The 19,265-nt window shown below is 38.5% G+C and overlaps 1 protein-coding gene across 6 annotated transcripts in view; it reads left to right on the plus strand.

Moving 5' to 3' along the window:
• SCFD2 (sec1 family domain containing 2) overlaps positions 1–19,265 on the plus strand; it is a 498,290-nt gene that overhangs the window by 298,777 nt on the left and 180,248 nt on the right. The window lies entirely within an intron of this gene.

Raw genomic sequence — 19,265 nt, forward strand, 5'->3', positions numbered from 1 at the left:
TTGAATAATGTTGACCTAAAAGATACTATGACATACTTTGAAGTGTGATGTTATTAATATTAAAACAGAATAACAATTAATGTCTTTAACTGTGACTACAGTTTAAGAAAAATAATAAATTCTTTTCAGTGAACCAGAGTGGTTTGCTATGGTTTGCTCTGCTTGTTTCTCAGCAGGATTTCAGAGATTTTCCTTGCTTTCTCCTAATCTGACATCTGACTTATTATTTGTATTGTAAGTGTTCTTACAGTAGAAGTATTCATTTTCTTTCCAGATTTCCTTTCATATTTAAACTAAAGTTTGTCTCTGTTATCCTTTCCCCCAGGCTACTTCCTTGTCTATATCCTTGAAGTAATTTATATGTGATATAAATATTCTTAACTCATAAGTCATATTGAATTTATTGTGCTAACTGCTATAAGTGATCTATGATCTATGATCACTGCTAGTTATATGCGTGTCATTTGTGCAGTTATTATTCTACTGAGATGACCTGCTGAAAGTTTTCCTGCCACTCTCAAGGTATCTGCTGCCATGACTGGAGTTCTTTCCTGTCTATTTTCTATATTTTTCTGATTAAATTTTTTTTGACTTCTATAACTATTGGAAAAACTTTGGCTCTTTTCTAAAAAGCAACATGCTTTCAAAAATAAACTCCTGGAAGCACACATTCTAGTGAAAAACTATAGATGTCCCAAAAGAAAATATTAAGAACATGATTAATTATAAATCATAATTGATTGAGTACTTTCTACATGCCAGGCACTGAGCTAAGTACTTTACGTGTATTATCTCATGGAACCCTATGAAGTCACTGCCTTTTTATGCCTGTTTTTTCAGTGAGGAAATTGAAGCTCAAGTAAGTTAAGAAACTTGTCCCAAGTGTTATAAATTGGTGGAGCTGGAATTCAGACCTCATAAGGAAATATTTTAAGACTGTGATTGTTTAAGATAAATAACGTCACACTTAATTGCTTAGGGTACCTCTGAAAGTGAGCTTATTCAATAAGAGAGTCTTTCCCCTCAACCATTGTGTCTTACTGTCTCTTCTCTTTTAAACACCTTCAGTGATCTAGGACTGTTACTTGGATTGTCCTCAGAGTTTCCAAGAGATTGGTATTGAAAGTAAGTAATGCTGCCTGTAGTTTTGAAAATGAGGAATAATTGGGCTCTATCATGTCTTAAGGACAGTTACCCAAGTAATAAATCCCCCCTCCATTTCCAATTGCCTAAAGGTCATTTCCATTATAGGATATTGTTAGACATTCCTTTAAATGGCAGTCTATTGCATTCAAGTATTTAATCAAAATGGTATGGGTTGGTGGACATACAGATGGGGACAATAGACACTGGGGACTACTAGAGGGGGAGGGTGGAAGGGGAACAAGGGTTAAAAGACTACCTACTGGTCGCCATGCTTACTACCTGGGTGAGGGGATCACTTGTACCCCAAACCTCAGCATCATGCAACATACCCATGTAACAAACCTGCACATGTACCCCTTGAATCTAAAGTAAAAGTTGAAATAAAAGATAAATTAAAAAGAAAAGAACATTTTTAGAAAATGGATGTGTTGGGAGCCATTACCAAAAAAAAAGGAAGGTAAATTCAAGGTAATACTGATATTTTATATAAAAAGGAAGGAAAGAAAGAAGGAAGGGAAGGAGAGAGGGAGGGAGGGAGGAGACTACAATTTTTTGCCTCAAAATTAGCCACACATGATAGTAAATCCAGGCTAGACAGTTGATGCCTTGAGCTTAGCTAGAAAAAAATTCTGGTAAGCATAGATTCTGCCACTGGTACCCTCTTCCAAGAACTGGTCATGTTCATCTGAAGTGTTTCTAGAGGGATACTTCAATTAAGTTAATCTACTTTTAGTGATTAACGTCATTTAGCATGGAGAGAGCTTGAATAAATTCTGGGGACCTTCATCAAATAACAGTGAAGCTTATTCAAGTTATATAGTAGTCTTTTTCACTCTTCTCATTTAGTAGGGATAAGCCCTGTCGTCCTAGAGTCAGACAGAATTGGGTTTGAATGCTAACTTCCCTGTTTATCTGACTTGAGACTGGGCAAACAGCAGCAGCATCTGAGCTTCACTTTCCTTATCTCTTAAAGGGGATGATAGTATTTATTTGTTCATTAGGATCATTAAATGAATTTATGAAAGTGAAATCAGGCCTTTCTCCTTCCTCCCCTTTTTATCTCCTTTTAAAATGGGAATTATTATGTTAAATATGTTTATGATACCTTTCCTTTAAAGAACTATGCTTCTGTTATTAGCTTTGGAGAATTGTTACATTGGGGCATAAGCTGTATACAGAATCATTACTATGGATTTTTAAAATTAAATTTTCTAATATAAAGATTGATTACCCAGTTTTACATGTTGAAAGGTGAAAGTCATAAGATCACTGTTCGTAAATAAATTTTGAATAAAGTCTGACAAAGGCATTATTCCAAATACTGTTTCCAATTGTGAAGAAGATGAAATTGCTAAATTAATCTTTGCCATGTATTAACAAGCATATGCTAAGCTCCTATTCTTATATGCAAGACCTTGCCTTAGGTATTTTAAATGTACCTATATTTATAATTGAAGCTTCTGTTTTGTCTCTGAATGTGAAAAGAACTCAAGAAATTACTAGATGAATGGTTTTTATTTTGGTAGGGCCAGGTCATTTCACATTTGTAATAGTGTTTTTGTATCACTGTGCACCTATTAAATTATATGGGTTCCGTGTAATAAAGCCAGCTTTGTTACTCAAGAGACTAAATCCCTGGATGGTGCTCAAAAAAACAGTTTTTTAAATGTCTAATCACAGATGTGATTTGCATCTCCTCTCACTTGAAATGAAAATACTCTGTGTGTGTGTCACTATTCAGACATAATTTTATCCTGGTGTTACATTTATATCACAATGGGATAAAAGTTGTAAGAGCTGAGTAAATTGTTAAACATTTACACAGGTAGGAAGAACACCTGATTTGAGTTGTCCATCAGAGCACTGTTCTCTGCACTTGCAGGCTCCCCAACTGACAAGAAATAATGTTTCTGCTAGTAGGTATGTAAGTCATGATACTTAAACAAAAATGCCTGTCATGCTTTGTTTGGTTCTTTGATAACTAGAATTTGCATTTGAACAGAAATGCAGAGGAAAATTTGTAAATCAGCTGTTGTCTACAAGGAAGTATGGGATCTAATGAAAGCAAACAAAACTCTTTAATGAGAGACTATTATTATTATTATTATTATCATACATATTTTTTTCTTTGAGATGGAGTCTCTGTTGCCCAGGCTGGAGTGCAGTGGCACAATCTCAGCTCATTTCAACCTGAGCCTCCCAGTGTCAAATGATTCTCCTGCTTCAGCCTCCCAAGTAGCAGGGATTACAGGTGCCCACCACCTTGCCTGGCTAATTTTTATATTTTTAGTAGAGACGGGGTTTTGCCCTGTTGGCCAGGCTAATCTCAAACTCCTGACCTCAAGTGATCTGCCCACCTCAGGCTCCCAAATTGCTGGGATTACAGGCGTGAGCCCCCACACCCGGCCTATTATTACTATTATTATGTTACATATTATGTTACATAATTACAATAATAATTATATATATTTTAAGTTACCTAATAGCATCTTGTTACCTCCCTAGACTAAAGGCTGCCATCACATCTGGATGTGATAACGTCAGGCCAGCTAGCTCTCTCACCCTCTGTCTAATCGTGGACTTGGGAAAAAACACTTATTGTTTCTCTTGCACCAGTTTGTGTCCTAGTATCACATTTCTTTTTCAGGTGCTGAAGGAGGAATGATTAAGGCAATCAGATTTGCATAATGGAAATAGGGGGACATATTGCCGTTATGAGAATTTCTTGTGACACAACTCCCCAGGGAAAAAGTCCTTTAAAACTACCATCTGATCTCCCAGCCCTGAAGCACTTCACACATAGGGTGATGTTTCCCAAATGAATAAATAACACAGAGTAAGCAGAACTCTGCCCTAAAGGAACTCACAACGTAAGTGCAACAGAAGGCAGAACCATGGACCTCCATCTACATTAAGGGCCTGCTATACTCTTAAAAGCCCTTCTGATTTGTAGTCCCCCTCTCCTCATTTGTACTAAAGTGCCTTTTGGCAAGTAAGAGAGGAAGATTCCTAAGACAGGAATGGACTGGATAGTGGTCCATATGATTTAGAGCAGGAGCTCTGGAGACAGGCTACCTGGGTCCAAATCCTAGCTTTCCTATTTACCAGCAGTCTGACCTTGGACAAGTTGTTGAACTTCTCTGTGTTTCAATACCATCCTTGAGCATTGTTGTGAGGACTCCGTGAGGACAGCCAGTGGAAAGCACTTAGAAATGCATCTGGCACAGAGTAAGAACTCCATGAATATGAGCATTAGTATTTGCCATACCAAAATATAAGTTCAATCTTGCATTTTCTTCACTAATGGCTGTTCAGAACTCAAGAAAGACCTGATGTTTTTTAAGCTCTTAGCATATTTTAATTAAAGAGATGTCAAAGTAGGTTTGTAAAAATGGTGGCATATTTTAAAGAGTTATATTTCTGTTATTTATATATATATTATATTGCTATTTATAGAAAAGTACTTGGTTAATGCTTTTAACAAAAATATAATGCACTGTATTTTTGCAATTCACAGGAAAATTACAGGATGAATTATAAATTTATAATTCACTGTAGGTGTTATGACCCAGTAAAGCAGCAGTTTTATGACTTTATGATCATCTAGACCTCTTTATACTTTTATAAATAGTAATAAACTCCCCAAAGCTTTTGTTTATACGGATTTTATCTATTGCTGTTTATCTATTAGAAATTAAACCTGAAAATAATAAACTCATTACATGTTAACGAAGTCACATATCTTTATATTTTTTAAATTATGCTTTCAAAAACAACAAAAGTACATATATATAGAATGAGCGACATTTTTCTCTATTTTTCCAGATTTCTTTAATGTCTCACTAAATAGAAGTTAGATTATCTTATCTCGTTTTGCATTCAGTATGTTGAGATATCACACCAAAGTTAGCCATTATGTATTTATGAGAAAATGAGAATGAAAAAGGCAAATAACATATTAGTATTCTAATGAAAATAGTATTAACCTTGTGGACAGCCAGACCACACTTTGAGAACCTTTGCAGTACAGAAATCTAAGTTTCATGTGTATAATAAGCATCTTTCAACCTCTTGAGGACATTTCTGTGTCAACTTACATGTAAACCTCACTTGGAGATGATGCCACATATCCACATTTTGAGGTCCTTCATGGATCAGAGGCTTGGGCCAAATCTCCATCCCGCAACCCATCCCAGCCCAGTTACCTTCGTGATCAGAGTAACATGAAGAACAGTACTTTTTTCACAGAGAAAGTAGAATTAATGGGGCCTCTAGTTCCTTAGCACTCTGACCTAATGCTACAACTTTTTTCTTTTCTTTTTAAACCCTGACTGTTCTTTATTCATTCTACACTCAATGAGCAAGACATATTGTCTTGGCCTAAGTATTATGGAAAATTATTTGCTCATTTGAGAGAATCATTTTTCTGGAACCAAGCGTTCCCAATAGTAAGCACATGAGAAAGTTGGACCAATGAGCCCAAGAATCTTTTCAATGTGAGATTCTCTTCTTCCCACTTAGAGTGAGAGGAATATCATTAAAAGAGAAGGAAGAACTTGCTTTATGTATCTAGTTACTGTAGCACTAGAGATTTCTTACTACATAAAATTTCAGACTCCAAAATTGCAAGGAGAAGTAATGTAATGCATGTTATATTGCTGTTTGTAGAAAAGTACTTGGTTAATGCTTTTAACAAAAATATAATACACTTATATTTTTGTTCTGAGAATTACTGAAGTCCATCTCAGTCAGCCTCCTGACATATCAAGGAGGCTTGTATTGAGGTAAATTGCACTAATTAAAGTATTTGAAAGTTGGCTATATGGAAGAAGGGGAATGCAGATTACCTCTTCCTAGCCATAGTCAGGAAAAAAAAAAAAGAGAGAGAGAAAGGAGTGTTTATCAAAAGACATTTGCAAAATAAATACTGTATCACTAAACCAGGCTCTGCTTTATACTTTTACATTTGTGTTTAAATACTCAGGCTCTGAAGTCAGACACAGCCAAGACCCATGTTCTGGTTGTGCTATTTGGTACATACAGGGCCTTGGATACATAACATACCTAAACGATGATTTCTTCATCTCTAACATGGAGCTAAAAGTATCTACTTCTTATGGTTGCTTTGAAGATCGAATGAGGCAAGTTGTTATCATGCCAGGCCCATGGTAGTTGTAAATGCTGGCTTTGCCCCTCACTACAGATCTTCATCTGTAAAATGGAGCGTAGTTCTGAGGTCTCTGTTTTATTTTACCCAGGATTAATTTCGTATTTCCTTTGAGGCAAGGGAGAGATCAGTCACCTGGCTGGAGTTCATCAGGGGAAGAAATCTGATATTCTGAACTGCTTCTAGTAGAAACTTTAAATCATTTCTCTCACTTAGCTCTACTCTACACCCTTGCCATCAGCTCCTGGTACCCCAATTCCTGAGCAATTCTGAGATGCTGTGGCACTGAGTGGAGTGCTACTTGATGGTTTTCTCAGCTCCAAGTTACTTGCCACTTGTCTGTGTGCTTTCCATCTTCCAAAAGGCTCATTTTATCTTACATCAAGTATATCTTGTGTCATATTTTCTTTGTGGTACCTATTTTTACTGCTTTGCTGTCAGTTTTCCAGGGGTTCTGGGGATAAGCAGACATAAACTTGTATATTCAGTCTTCCGCACTTATCTGAGAGTTCTCAACCATTGTGTCTTAAGCAATTGATAAAGGACCCAAGCCCAGAGATCGAAACCAAAAGATTCAGTTAAGAGGCAGATTGTTAGGGGCAATTTTGCTTTCCTTTTTAACAATAAATTTGAACTATGACTGAAAATTGGAATTTCCTATCAATCTTTAAAACTATCAGTGCCTGGTCCCACCTTCAGAGATTCTGGTGTCAGTGGACAGGGGTTGGTCTAGAAAATAGCAATTTTTAAAGCTTTCCAGGTGATAACCAATGTGCAGCCAACCCACTGCTCTATGGACTTTGGTCCTAAAATTCTGCATATACTTAAAATGGCTACTTTCCCTGATACATTATATGTATTTGAAGCTGAATATACAGTTAACTGTGTAGTTGTCTGTCTGATATATTAAAAACATATCTTATTTTTGTTTTACTAAATATAACATTAATTCAAATCTTTTTTTATGCCTATATGAGTTGGGATATAACATTAATTCCCTAACTTATAGGTATAAAAAAAGAAAATATTTGAATTAATGTTATATTTAGCAAAACAATAATAGTCTCTATAATAGCACATCATAAAATTATCACCTCTGCCTTAACATTATTTAAGATAGAGTGTTAAAATTAACCATATTTGTAATTAGATTTATAATTAGCTAAGTTAGTAATAAATGCAGCTGTCTACTGAACGGTCAGATTTTATCTGATAGCTTTATTTACACTGGAAGTTGCCGAGGATGAAGGGGAGATTCCCTTCTGCTTGACTTTCTCAGATGACTTTTATTGAGAGTGCTCAGTACTTTTCTACCCTCTAAGCAATCTCCACTTGTAAGCTGGCATCAAGTTCCTGATGATCTCTGCATTGCCCTTTCCCTGCCAGATGTTGGTGTTGGTAACATTACATTTTGACTGCTACACATATGCATGGCTTTATTTTTATGCTCTACCACATTTGGAAAAGTAATGAGAGGCCTCTGATTATTCTCCCTCCCTATCTTGAATGGCACATACCTACTTCTTTCTTTTATAAGCAAGCACCCTGTTCCTGATAATTGTCTTTTTTTTTTCTTTATTACATCTTAAAAAAAATGGGATACATGTGCAGAATGTACAGGGTTGTTACATAGGTATATGTGTGCCATGGTGGTTTGCTGCACCTATTGACCCATCCTCTAAGTTCCCTCCCCTCACGCCCCACCCCTCAACAGGCCGTAGTGTGTAATGTTCCCCTCTCTGTGTCCATGTGTTCTCGATGTTCAACTCCCACTTATGAGTGAGAACATGCAGTGTTTGGTTTTCTGTTCCTGTGTTAGTTTGCTGAGGATAACGGCTTCCAGCTTTATCCATGTCCCTGCAAAGGACATGATCTCATTCCTTTTAATGGCTGCATAGTATTCCATGGTGTATATGTACCACATTTTTTTTTTATCCAGTTTATCTTTGATAGGCATTTGGGTTGGTTCCATGTCTTTGCTAGTGTAAAGAGTCCTGCAATAAACATATGTGTTCATGTGTCTTTATAATAGAATGATTTATATTCCTTTGGGTATACACCCAGGCTGCAGTGCAGTGGTGCAATCTCAGCTCAGTGCAGTCTCCACCTCCTGGGTTCAAGTGATTCTCCTGCCTCAGCCTCCAGAGTAGCTGGGATTACAGACCTGCACTACCACACCTGGCTAATTTTTGTATTTTTTTAGTAGGGACGGGGTTTCACCATGGTGGCCAGGTTAGTCTCCAACTCCTGACCTTAAGTGATCCACCACCTTGGCTTCCCAAAATGCTGGGATTACAGGCATGAGCCACGGTTCCCAGCCTGTGATATTTTTGTCTTTGTCAGACTTCTTTCCTCCTTTTCCCAGCATCTCCTTCCGTGTCCTCATTATTACTCTTCCTCCTTCATCCTTTGGTCTCCCCACTCAGTGCCCCTATCCCTCTTCCTCTTTCATCCCTGTGTTCCAGTTTATACAAGGATCTAAAACTGAAGGGGAGTGAGATGTCGAAACATAAGTTATTGGTGGCTAAAAGTGGTGCTTTACTAGAGAAACTGAACAATTAGAAAGAAACGTACAATATATTCTGGAAAAAATCTCTCTAGAATGAAATCATGACCATTCACCCTACTCTACTAGTTTTGTCCAAACTAATTTTCATGTATGATTTTGCAGTCTGATTGAATAATACTTAGAAAAAAAAGATATATAAATGATTTTGTTGTGGATAAAACATAATTAGCATTTCCCTACTACTATTTCCTTAATTCCAGGAGTGGTCCGTTCTTTGAGAAGCAAAACATATACATTTCACATTACCATTTTTGAGACTTGATGAGGCCCAGTCCTAAACTGTGGCTGAGGCTAAGGCTGAATGGTTGGGATTTACTATGAGAATGGATCCCCCGGGTCCTCACCTGAGGTCATTAAATTGATTTAGTCTAGGTCCACTGGCTGTATTTTAATGCAGCTTAGCTGTAAAAATACAAGGCCCCATTGTATAATACAGGCAGTCATTGTTATTTTTCTAGGCCTGTCAATGTAAAAAATGTGTCTGTTTGCCTTCCCCTATGACCTTGAAAAAAAAAAAAAAAGCTACGTTACAAAGTCACAGGACACCCTGGAAATGTTGGTTTTGGAAGCTATCTTGAGGAATAACATAGAAAAAATCTGGCAGCATAATTTGGTAAAAGTGCCCAGGATACACATGTTCATTTTGGGGTACTTTATTTTCCTTCCTTTGCAGTTAAGTGCTGGGGCTAGGAGAGAACCACATGAAGCATCTCTAAGAGGCGGGTGGCTCTTCTGATGGTGGTCTGCTCTGGCCAGCGAGCTCATTTTCACTGCAGCCAGTCAGGAGAGAGGCTAAGCAAATGGGCGCACACTCCAATACCCAGACCCTAGCAAGCCACACTAAATATACTGTGCCCAAGATTGCCTAAAATAAACCAGATGGCATTTGGTGTGCCAGGATGTTTACTCTAATGTTTGTTGTGGGTTGCAGAGGGAGCCATGTGTCCATCATAAGACTGGTGAGTCCTGTTTTATTCTTTTTCTCTCTCCTTTGTATTTTTATTTTTGGCATGTAGACATTGGTAGCTGTTCCCTCAGATCTGTCAACCTGTGGGTTCCTCCAGAGTGGTTCTTTTTCATCCTAGTAGGTGCTGGGATGAGTACCTTACAGGAAATCACCACACAGCTTCATATGTGGTTTTGTAATGGGCCTGTTTTTAGGCAACTTTCCAAACCCTCAGGACTCCCAGGCATCATTTCCCAAGGGTAGCTCTCCAGCTGTGAACGTTTAAATGCTATAAGTGGACACAGGGGAGAGAGCCTTGCCACTTTTCTGCCTGCCGTCCACCATTATGTGGGCTTCCAAGGTGCTCTTTGGAGAGTGTCACTGATCACAGTCCCACTGGAATCTCACGGGCCTGAATTAAAATCTGAGCTGAGCCACATCCTGTCTGTGTGACCCCTAGCAAGTTACCCTTTTGGAACATCAGTTTCCTGATACATAAAATGGAGAATAATGACAGACTTTCAAAGGGTTGCCGTAAAGATTAAATCTAATAATGAATGCAAATGGCCTAGTAGATAGGAAGCATCCAATAAATATTAGGTACCTCAATTAGGTGTTATTACTGATATTATGGTGAATATCCTGGTCTAGCTCATGCCTTACAACCACAAACACAAACCCCTTCATTATTATTATTGCTGCTTCTCTCCCCTTGATCTGTTAACTTTTAAAAGTTGGACTGCAGGCCAGGGGCAATCGCTCACATCTGTAATCCCAGCACCTGTGGAGGCTGAAGTGGACAGATTTCTTGAACCCGGGAGTTTGAAACCAGCCCAGGCAACATAGGGAAACCTTGTCTCTACAAAAAATGCAAAAATTAGCCAGCCATGGTGTTGCATGCCTGAAGTCCCAGCTACTGGGTAGGCTGAGATAGAAGGATCGCTTAAGCCCAGGAGGTCAAGTCTGCTGAGCAGCTGTGATTGTGCCACTGCACTCCAGCCTGGGTGACAGAGTGAGACTCTGTCTCAAAAAAAAAAAAAAAAGAAAAAAAAAAATCAGACTGAAAAAAAAAAAACTTTTTTATTTTTTTATTTTTTATTTTTTTTTAATTTATTTATTATTATTATACTTTAAGTTGTAGGGTACATGTGCATAACGTGCAGGTTTGTTACATATGTATACTTCTGCCATATTGGTGTGCTGCACCCATCAACTCATCATTTACATCAGGTATAACTCCCAATGCAATCCCTCCCCCCTCCCCCCTCCCCATGATAGGCCCCTGTGTGTGATGTTCCCCTTCCTGAGTCCAAGTGATCTTATTGTTCAGTTCCCACCTATGAGTGAGAACATGCGGTGTTTGGTTTTCTGTTCTTGTGATAGTTTGCTAAGAATGATGGTTTCCAGCTGCATCCATGTCCCTACAAAGGCCGCAAACTCATCCTTTTTGATGGCTGCATAGTATTCCATGGTGTATATGTGCCACATTTTCTTAATCCAGTCTGTCACTGATGGACATTTGGGTTGATTCCAAGTCTTTGCTATTGTGAATAGTGCTGCAATAAACATACGTGTGCATGTGTCTTTATAGCAGCATAATTTATAATCCTTTGGGTATATACCCAGTAATGGGATGGCTGGGTCATATGGTACATCTAGTTCTAGATCCTTGAGGAATCGCCATACTGTTTTCCATAATGGTTGAACTAGTTTACAATCCCACCAACAGTGTAAAAGTGTTCCTATTTCTCCACATCCTCTCCAGCACCTGTTGTTTCCTGACTTTTTAATGATCGCCATTCTAACTGGTGTGAGATGATATCTCATTGTGGTTTTGATTTGCATTTTTCTGATGGCCAGTGATGATGAGCATTTTTTCATGTGTCTGTTGGCTGTATGAATGTCTTCTTTTGAGAAATGTCTGTTCATATCCTTTGCCCACTTTTTGATGGGGTTGTTTGTTTTTTTCTTGTAAATTTGTTGGAGTTCTTTGTAGGTTCTGGATATTAGCCCTTTGTCAGATGATTAGATTGCAAAAATTTTCTCCCATTCTGTAGGTTGCCTGTTCACTCTGATGGTAGTGTCTTTTGCTGTGCAGAAGCTGTTTAGTTTAATGAGATCCCATTTGTCAATTTTGGCTTTTGCTGCCGTTGCTTTTGGTGTTTTAGACATGAAGTCTTTGCCCATGCCTATGTCCTGAATGGTACTACCTAGGTTTTCCTCTAGGATTTTTATGGTATTAGGTCTAACATTTAAGTCTCTAATCCATCTTGAATTAATTTTCGTATAAGGAGTAAGGAAAGGATCCAGTTTCAGCCCTCTACTTATGGCTAGCCAATTTTCCCAGCACCATTTATTAAATAGGGAATCCTTTCCCCATTTCTTGTTTCTCTCAGGTTTGTCAAAGATCAAATGGCTGTAGATGTGTGGTATTATTTCTGAGGACTCTGTTCTGTTCCATTGGTCTATATCTCTGTTTTGGTACCAGTACCATGCTGTTTTGGTTACTGTAGCCTTGTAGTATAGTTTGAAGTCAGGTAGCGTGATGCCTCCAGCTTTGTTCTTTTGACTTAGGATTGTCTTGGAGATGCGGGCTCTTTTTTGGTTCCATATGAACTTTAAAGCAGTTTTTTCCAATTCTGTGAAGAAACTCATTGGTAGCTTGATGGGGATGGCATTGAATCTATAAATAACCTTGGGCAGTATGGCCATTTTCACGATATTGATTCTTCCTATCCATGAGCATGGTATGTTCTTCCATTTGTTTGTGTCCTCTTTGATTTCACTGAGCAGTGGTTTGTAGTTCTCCTTGAAGAGGTCCTTTACATCCCTTGTAAGTTGGATTCCTAGGTATTTGATTCTCTTTGAAGCAATTGTGAATGGAAGTTCATTCCTGATTTGGCTCTCTGTTTGTCTGTTACTGGTGTATAAGAATGCTTGTGATTTTTGCACATTAATTTTGTATCCTGAGACTTTGCTGAAGTTGCTTATCAGCTTAAGGAGATTTTGGGCTGAGACAATGGGGTTTTCTAAATATACAATCATGTCATCTGCAAACAGGGACAGTTTGACTTCTTCTTTTCCTAACTGAATACCCTTGATTTCTTTCTCTTGCCTAATTGCCCTAGCCAGAACTTCCAACACTATGTTGAATAGGAGTGGTGAGAGAGGGCATCCCTGTCTTGTGCCAGTTTTCAAAGGGCATTTTTCCAGTTTTTGCCCATTCAGTATGATATTGGCTGTGGGTTTGTCATAAATAGCTCTTATTATTTTGAGGTACGTTCCATCAATACCGAATTTATTGAGCGTTTTTAGCATGAAGGGCTGTTGAATTTTGTCAAAAGCCTTTTCTGCATCTATTGAGATAATCATGTGGTTCTTGTCTTTGGTTCTGTTTATATGCTGGATTATGTTTATTGATTTGCGAATGTTGAACCAGCCTTGCATCCCAGGGATGAAGCCCACTAAAAGTCCAGGACCAGATGGATTCACAGCTGAATTCTACCAGAGGTACAAGGAGGAGTTGGTACCATTCCTTCTGAAACTATTCCAATCAATAGAAGAAGAGGGAATCCTCCCTAACTCATTTTATGAGGCCAACATCATCCTGATACCAAAGCCTGGCAGAGACACAACAAAAAAAGAGAATTTTAGACCAATATCCCTGATGAACATCGATGCAAAAATCCTCAATAAAATACTGGCAAACCGGATTCAGCAACACATCAAAAAGCTTATCCACCATGATCAAACTTTTTTATTTTGTTACTAAGCTAATCATTTTCTTTGTTTACTTCATCATTCTCTGGTTTCTTATATTCTAAAAGGATTTAGTTTCTTTAAATGAAACATTAGTTAAAATGTCCTCTTGTTCTTTGCTACCTGTTGTATGTCTTACTGCATATTTTTCGATTCGAACTTAGCAAATATTTATCACGTACCTTCTGTGTGATAGGCACCATGAGAGGACCTAAGGGTATAGAGCTGATTAATACAAAATTCTGCCCTCTAGAAGCCTTAAGTCTAGGGGGAGAAGCGGACATGTAAAAAGCCAACTAAAATGCAGAATGCTAATTCTGGTCATAAATTATAAGAGGTATGAAAAGTACACAGGGTAATATTATTCAGTCATAAAAGAGAATGAAATCCTGTCATTTGCATGGATGGAACTACAGGTTACTAAATGAAATAAGCCAAGTACAGAAAGACCAATAGCACATGTTCTCACTCATACGTGGGGGCTTATGTGAATCTCATGAAGACAGAGAATAGATGGGTGGTTACCAGAGGCCGGAAAAGGTAGTGAGGAGGGGAGGATGAAGAGACACTGTTGATGGATACCAATATACAGTTTGATAGAAGAAATAAGACTTAGTGTTTGATAGACCAGAGGGTGACTATAGTTTATTATATTCTATTGTATGTTTCAAAATAGCTACAAAGAATAATTCTAATTCTTTGAAAGAATTAGACAAATATTTAAGGTAGTGAATATTCCAATTTTACTGATTTGATCTTTAAAAATTATCAGAATGCATTAAATTATCACATGTACCCTGAAAATATATACATCTATTATGTATTAATTTAAAATTTTTTTTAAAAAAAATAGGGAAACAAGGGGAAGATGCTCCTGACTCAGCCCCAGAGAAGTGAGGCAGTCTTCACCAAGGGGGCACAGTGGAGCCATTCCCTGAGGAACAGGAGGGTGTCGGGTGGAGAGCAGGCCGAGTCCTCTCTAGGCAGAGGAAAAGTGGATGCAGAAGCATGGAGGTGAGCAATGGAATGGCATTTCTAGAGAACTTCAGGGAGAGCCATGTGATTGGAGCACAGTGTGCAAGTGCTGAGCATTGGGAGTTGAGATGAGAGCATCTGGCTGGGGAGTAGATTGCAAAGAGCTTTGTATGCCTTGCTGAGCATTTAGAGCTTATCCTATAGGCTGTGATAGAATCATTGCAGGGTGTTGACCAGTGGAATCCCTGTTTTATTTTCCATTAAGGTATCACCTATCTACTAAGGGGGACAAATCATAAGTTTACAGCCTAATGAAATTTTCCTATGTCTGGACCCAGTGCATACCTAGAGGTAACCAGCATTCCAACCTCTATTACTATTGTTTTGCCAGTTTTGTTGTTGTTGTTGTTGTTGTTTTGTTTTTTTGTTTTTGTTTTTGAGATGGTGTCTCTCTGTTGCTCAGGCTGGAGTTCAGTGGCATGATCTTGGCTCACTGCAACCTCCGCCTCCTGGGTTCAAACAATCCTCCCGCCTCAACCTCCCAAGTAGCTGGTATTACAAGGGTGTGCCACCACACTTGACTAATTTTTGTATTTTTAGTGGAAACGGGTTTTCACCATGTTGGTGAACAGTCTAGTCTCAAACTCCTAACCTCAAGTGATCCTCCCACCTTGGCTTCCCAAAGTGCTGGGATTACAGGCATGAGCCACGGCACCTGGCCTGTTTTGCCAGGTCTGAGCTTTGTATAACTGGAATCATACAGTGTATGCTCTTTTGTGTCTGGCTTCTTTCATTCCACATTTTGTCTGTCAGAACCATCATGTTGTTGCATGTAGCAGAAGCTTTGTTTGTTGTGTAGTATTGCATTGTATGGAGATACCTTTGTGGTCACTTGTAACTAATTTTATTTCAATTGTTGACCTAAAATCACCTGAAAGTGGACCAACAGACTTCTCCACTCTCATTTTAGCCATCTTTACAAAATGCTCATTGTATAAGTCTCAATTACCATGTGGGCTTTAAGTTGAAGACTGCTCCACTGTCCTACCTAATGGATCAAGGATCTGTCAGTAGCTGGAAAATTTAAGATCACGAACATCTGAAGGGAAGATCAATTCAAGAGTATTCCAGTTGATAATGCACAGTCTTTATTTTGTTGTTATTCTTTAGTCTCCCATGGCCTTTTGACTCATCAATGAATACATGATTATTGATAATGTACTAGATACCAGTCACTGGGACATGTGACAAGAAGTTTGTATTGAGCAATCAAGATTCTGCCCTAATTTAGAGGACTGGGAAAGATTTTGTTTTTAGTTTTTCTTTCTTGTTGAGCTGAGAACTAAAAGATGAGCAGGAATTAAGTAGGGAGAACAGCATGTGCAGAGGTCATAAGGCAGAGGAAACCGTCAAAGTTCCAGACACTAAAAGAATATTAGTGTATCTGGAGTGAAGAGAGTAAGAGATGAGAGAGGCAGAATTGAAGCTGGAGTTGTGGGCAGTGACCTAATCATGTGCGGGCCGGCAGCACAAAGGAACTTAGATTTTATTAGTAAAAGCAATGGAAAGCCTCTGAAAGGTTTTAAGAAGGGGAATAATGTCATATTTTTGCATTTTAAAAATAATTAGATTCCCTATTGTGCTTTTCTTACAAGAAAGGAGGTCTGGTGCTGAATGTCTGACGTAGGTTTGGGCTCTTTTGAAAAATTAGATCAAATTGAGGGACCAGTCATTATTCTTTAATGGTCTCATCTCATTTTTTAATATGTTCAGATCTTTTCTGTTTCTTCTTTCTTTCTTACATCTTTGACTTTTAGAAATTCCTTCTCTTTGACTAAAAGATGAGGAGAAATACTCAGTAGAACTAATTTTAAAATCCTTACTTTCTTCTTTAATCAGAGCCTTCTTTTATTGATGGTAAACTTCTGGACTTTAACTTCCGATGAGTGACAGCATTGCTAGTCTACCTCAGTGCAGTTAGCGTCACTTTATATCCTGATGGAGAAACAAGTTGGTGAAATAAGCAGTTGTATTAACCAACGTAATTAACTCTAGCCACTGTAATAAAAATTTCAAATTATAAAGTGGCTTTACCTAATAAAATTTTATTTTCTCACTCAAGCCAAGCATAGTGTGGTTCAAGTGGCCCACTTAACCAACAGGTAACGCAGGGGCTTGGGCTGCTTCCGCTTGGTGGTTCCACACCTTGGGATCTTTAACTTCTGACCATACTCCTGGGGAAAAGAGTGGTATAGAAGATTGGAGATACTCTGTTGCTGGTCCTGGAAGGGGCTCATGTCACTTCTGCATACAGGCCAGGGCACAGTTGCATGCCCCCAGAACCTGGCTGAAAGGGAGGCTGACTGATGTCTCCCAGAGTACCAGGAAGAAAAAAATTTAAGGGATCAGAGTCTAACCAGTCTGCCATAGTGACAGAAGTTGTTCTCAAACCTTTGTTGCTTTTTGTAAATTATATTTATTCATTATTATTTTTTTTTTTAATTATACTTTAAGTTCTAGGGTACATGTGGATAACGTGCAGGTTTGTTACATATGTATACCTGTGCCATGTTGGCGTGCTGCACCCATCAACTCGTCATTTACATCAGGTATAACTCCCAATGCAATCCCTCCCCCCTCCCCCCTCCTCGTGATAGGCCCCAGTGTGTGATGTTCCCCTTCCCGAGTCCAAGTGATCTCATTGTTCAGTTCCCACCTATGAGTGAGAACATGCGGTGTTTGGTTTTCTGTTCTTGCGATAGTTTGCTGAGAATGATGGTTTCCAGCTGCATCCATGTCCCTACAAAGGACACAAACTCATCCTTTTTTATGGCTGCATAGTATTCCATGGTGTATATGTGCCACATTTTCTTAATCCAGTCTGTCACTGATGGACATTTGGGTTGATTCCAAGTCTTTACTATTGTGAATAGTGCTGCAATGAACATACGTGTGCATGTGTCTTTATAGCAGCATGATTTATAATCCTTTGGGTGTATACACAGTAATGGGATGGCTGGGTCATATGGTACTTCTAGTTCTAGATCCTTGAGGAATCGCCATACTATTTTCCATAATGGTTGAACTAGTTTACAATCCCACCAACAGTGTAAAAGTGTTCCTATTTCTCCACATCCTCTCCAGCATCTGTTGTTTCCTGACTTTTTAATGATCGCCATTCTAACTGGTATGAGATGGTATCTCATTGTTTTGATTTGCATTTCTCTGATGGCCAGTGATGATGAGCATTTTTTCATGTGTCTGTTGGCTGTATGAATGTCTTCTTTTGAGAACTGTCTGTTCATATCCTTTGCCCACTTTTCGATGGGGTTGTTTGTTTTTTTCTTCTAAATTTGTTTGAGTTCTTTGTATTCAATATGTCTTCACAAATGCCTACACTGTGCCAGGCACTAGGAATACAGTGAGGAACAAATTAGATGTGGTGTCTGCCTTTACGGAGCTTACAGTTTAGCCAGGAGATGGACAGAAATAAAACAATCACACAATGTTAATTATGAAATTGTAATAAAAGCTATGAAGGAAAATAACCTGATGTTTTGAGGAGCATATATCAAGAGATCTGACCTAATCAAGATGTGTCCAGGGAAGGCCTCCCTAAGTTTCCACCTGACAGACGACAGGAAATGGGGAGACAGAAGATGTGAGCAGCTTTAGAGGAAGCAAGAAGGGGCACTGGGAGTTGGAGGAATGCAGGCAGCATGGCTGAAGCCCAAAGAGAAGAGAGACAGGAGCCAGATGACCCAGGGCCTAGAGGACCATTGAAATAAAACATTTGAGGTAACAAAGCAGTGAGAAGCCATGAAAGGGTTTTCAACCTATGAGTAACTTGATCATATCTGTGTTTTATAAAACACTGACCTCAATGTGGGGAATGGGTTGGAGTGAGGCCAGAGATGGTGTCAGCAATCAGGTGCATTGTCTGCCTGGCTTTTTCCTGGTTTGTGTTCTTTCTTCATAGCCTCCCACCACTGTGTGCAACACTCTCCGGCTTCAAGGGGAGGGCTGTAATTTTCAGTTCCAGACATAGAGATGTTATCTGTTTTATTGGACTAGAATAATCTAATCCAATTCTGAGCTCTTTGTCATCTTGAAATATTCCTCATGGCCTCCTCTACAACCTATCTTGATTTGTTTAATCACGGCAGCTATTTAGCCAGACTGTTGCTGGTGAGGTTTGCCGCCACTTAATCTGGAGCTGTTAGAAAGCAGTGCTCATGACTGCCTTCTGTGCCATTTTGAAAATGTCTAATCAACACCTCATTTGTCCACCATTATTGGGGGAATAAGGTATTCTGGTAAGGTCTTGCTTCTCTACTTAAAGGTGTTTTTAAGACTTGTTTTTACTTGCTGATGTCAAAAGTGGCCATAGAAACATTAAAGATAGAATTTTAGAGAAAGAAATTCCTTACCTCCATTATAGGACTACCTTTGCATATGACATTACAGTGTTTGTGGACTGATGTACACATATCAAAATATTTTCTATTGTGTTTTATTTTTTCCTGTTTCACCTCTATAGCCTGTAACAGGAGTAAATAAACATTTGCTGAATGCTGAATATATGAATGAATACATGCCAATCAAAGAACTTTTTAAAATGTTGAAAAGCCAAAAGAAGAAAAGTAAAATGACCTCAAATAAAACAAAAACATCAACAAAATGACCTCTAACCCCTCCACTGA

The sequence above is a fragment of the Macaca mulatta genome, chromosome 5, assembly GCF_049350105.2.
Source record: "Macaca mulatta isolate MMU2019108-1 chromosome 5, T2T-MMU8v2.0, whole genome shotgun sequence".
Classification (NCBI taxonomy): domain Eukaryota; kingdom Metazoa; phylum Chordata; class Mammalia; order Primates; family Cercopithecidae; genus Macaca; species Macaca mulatta.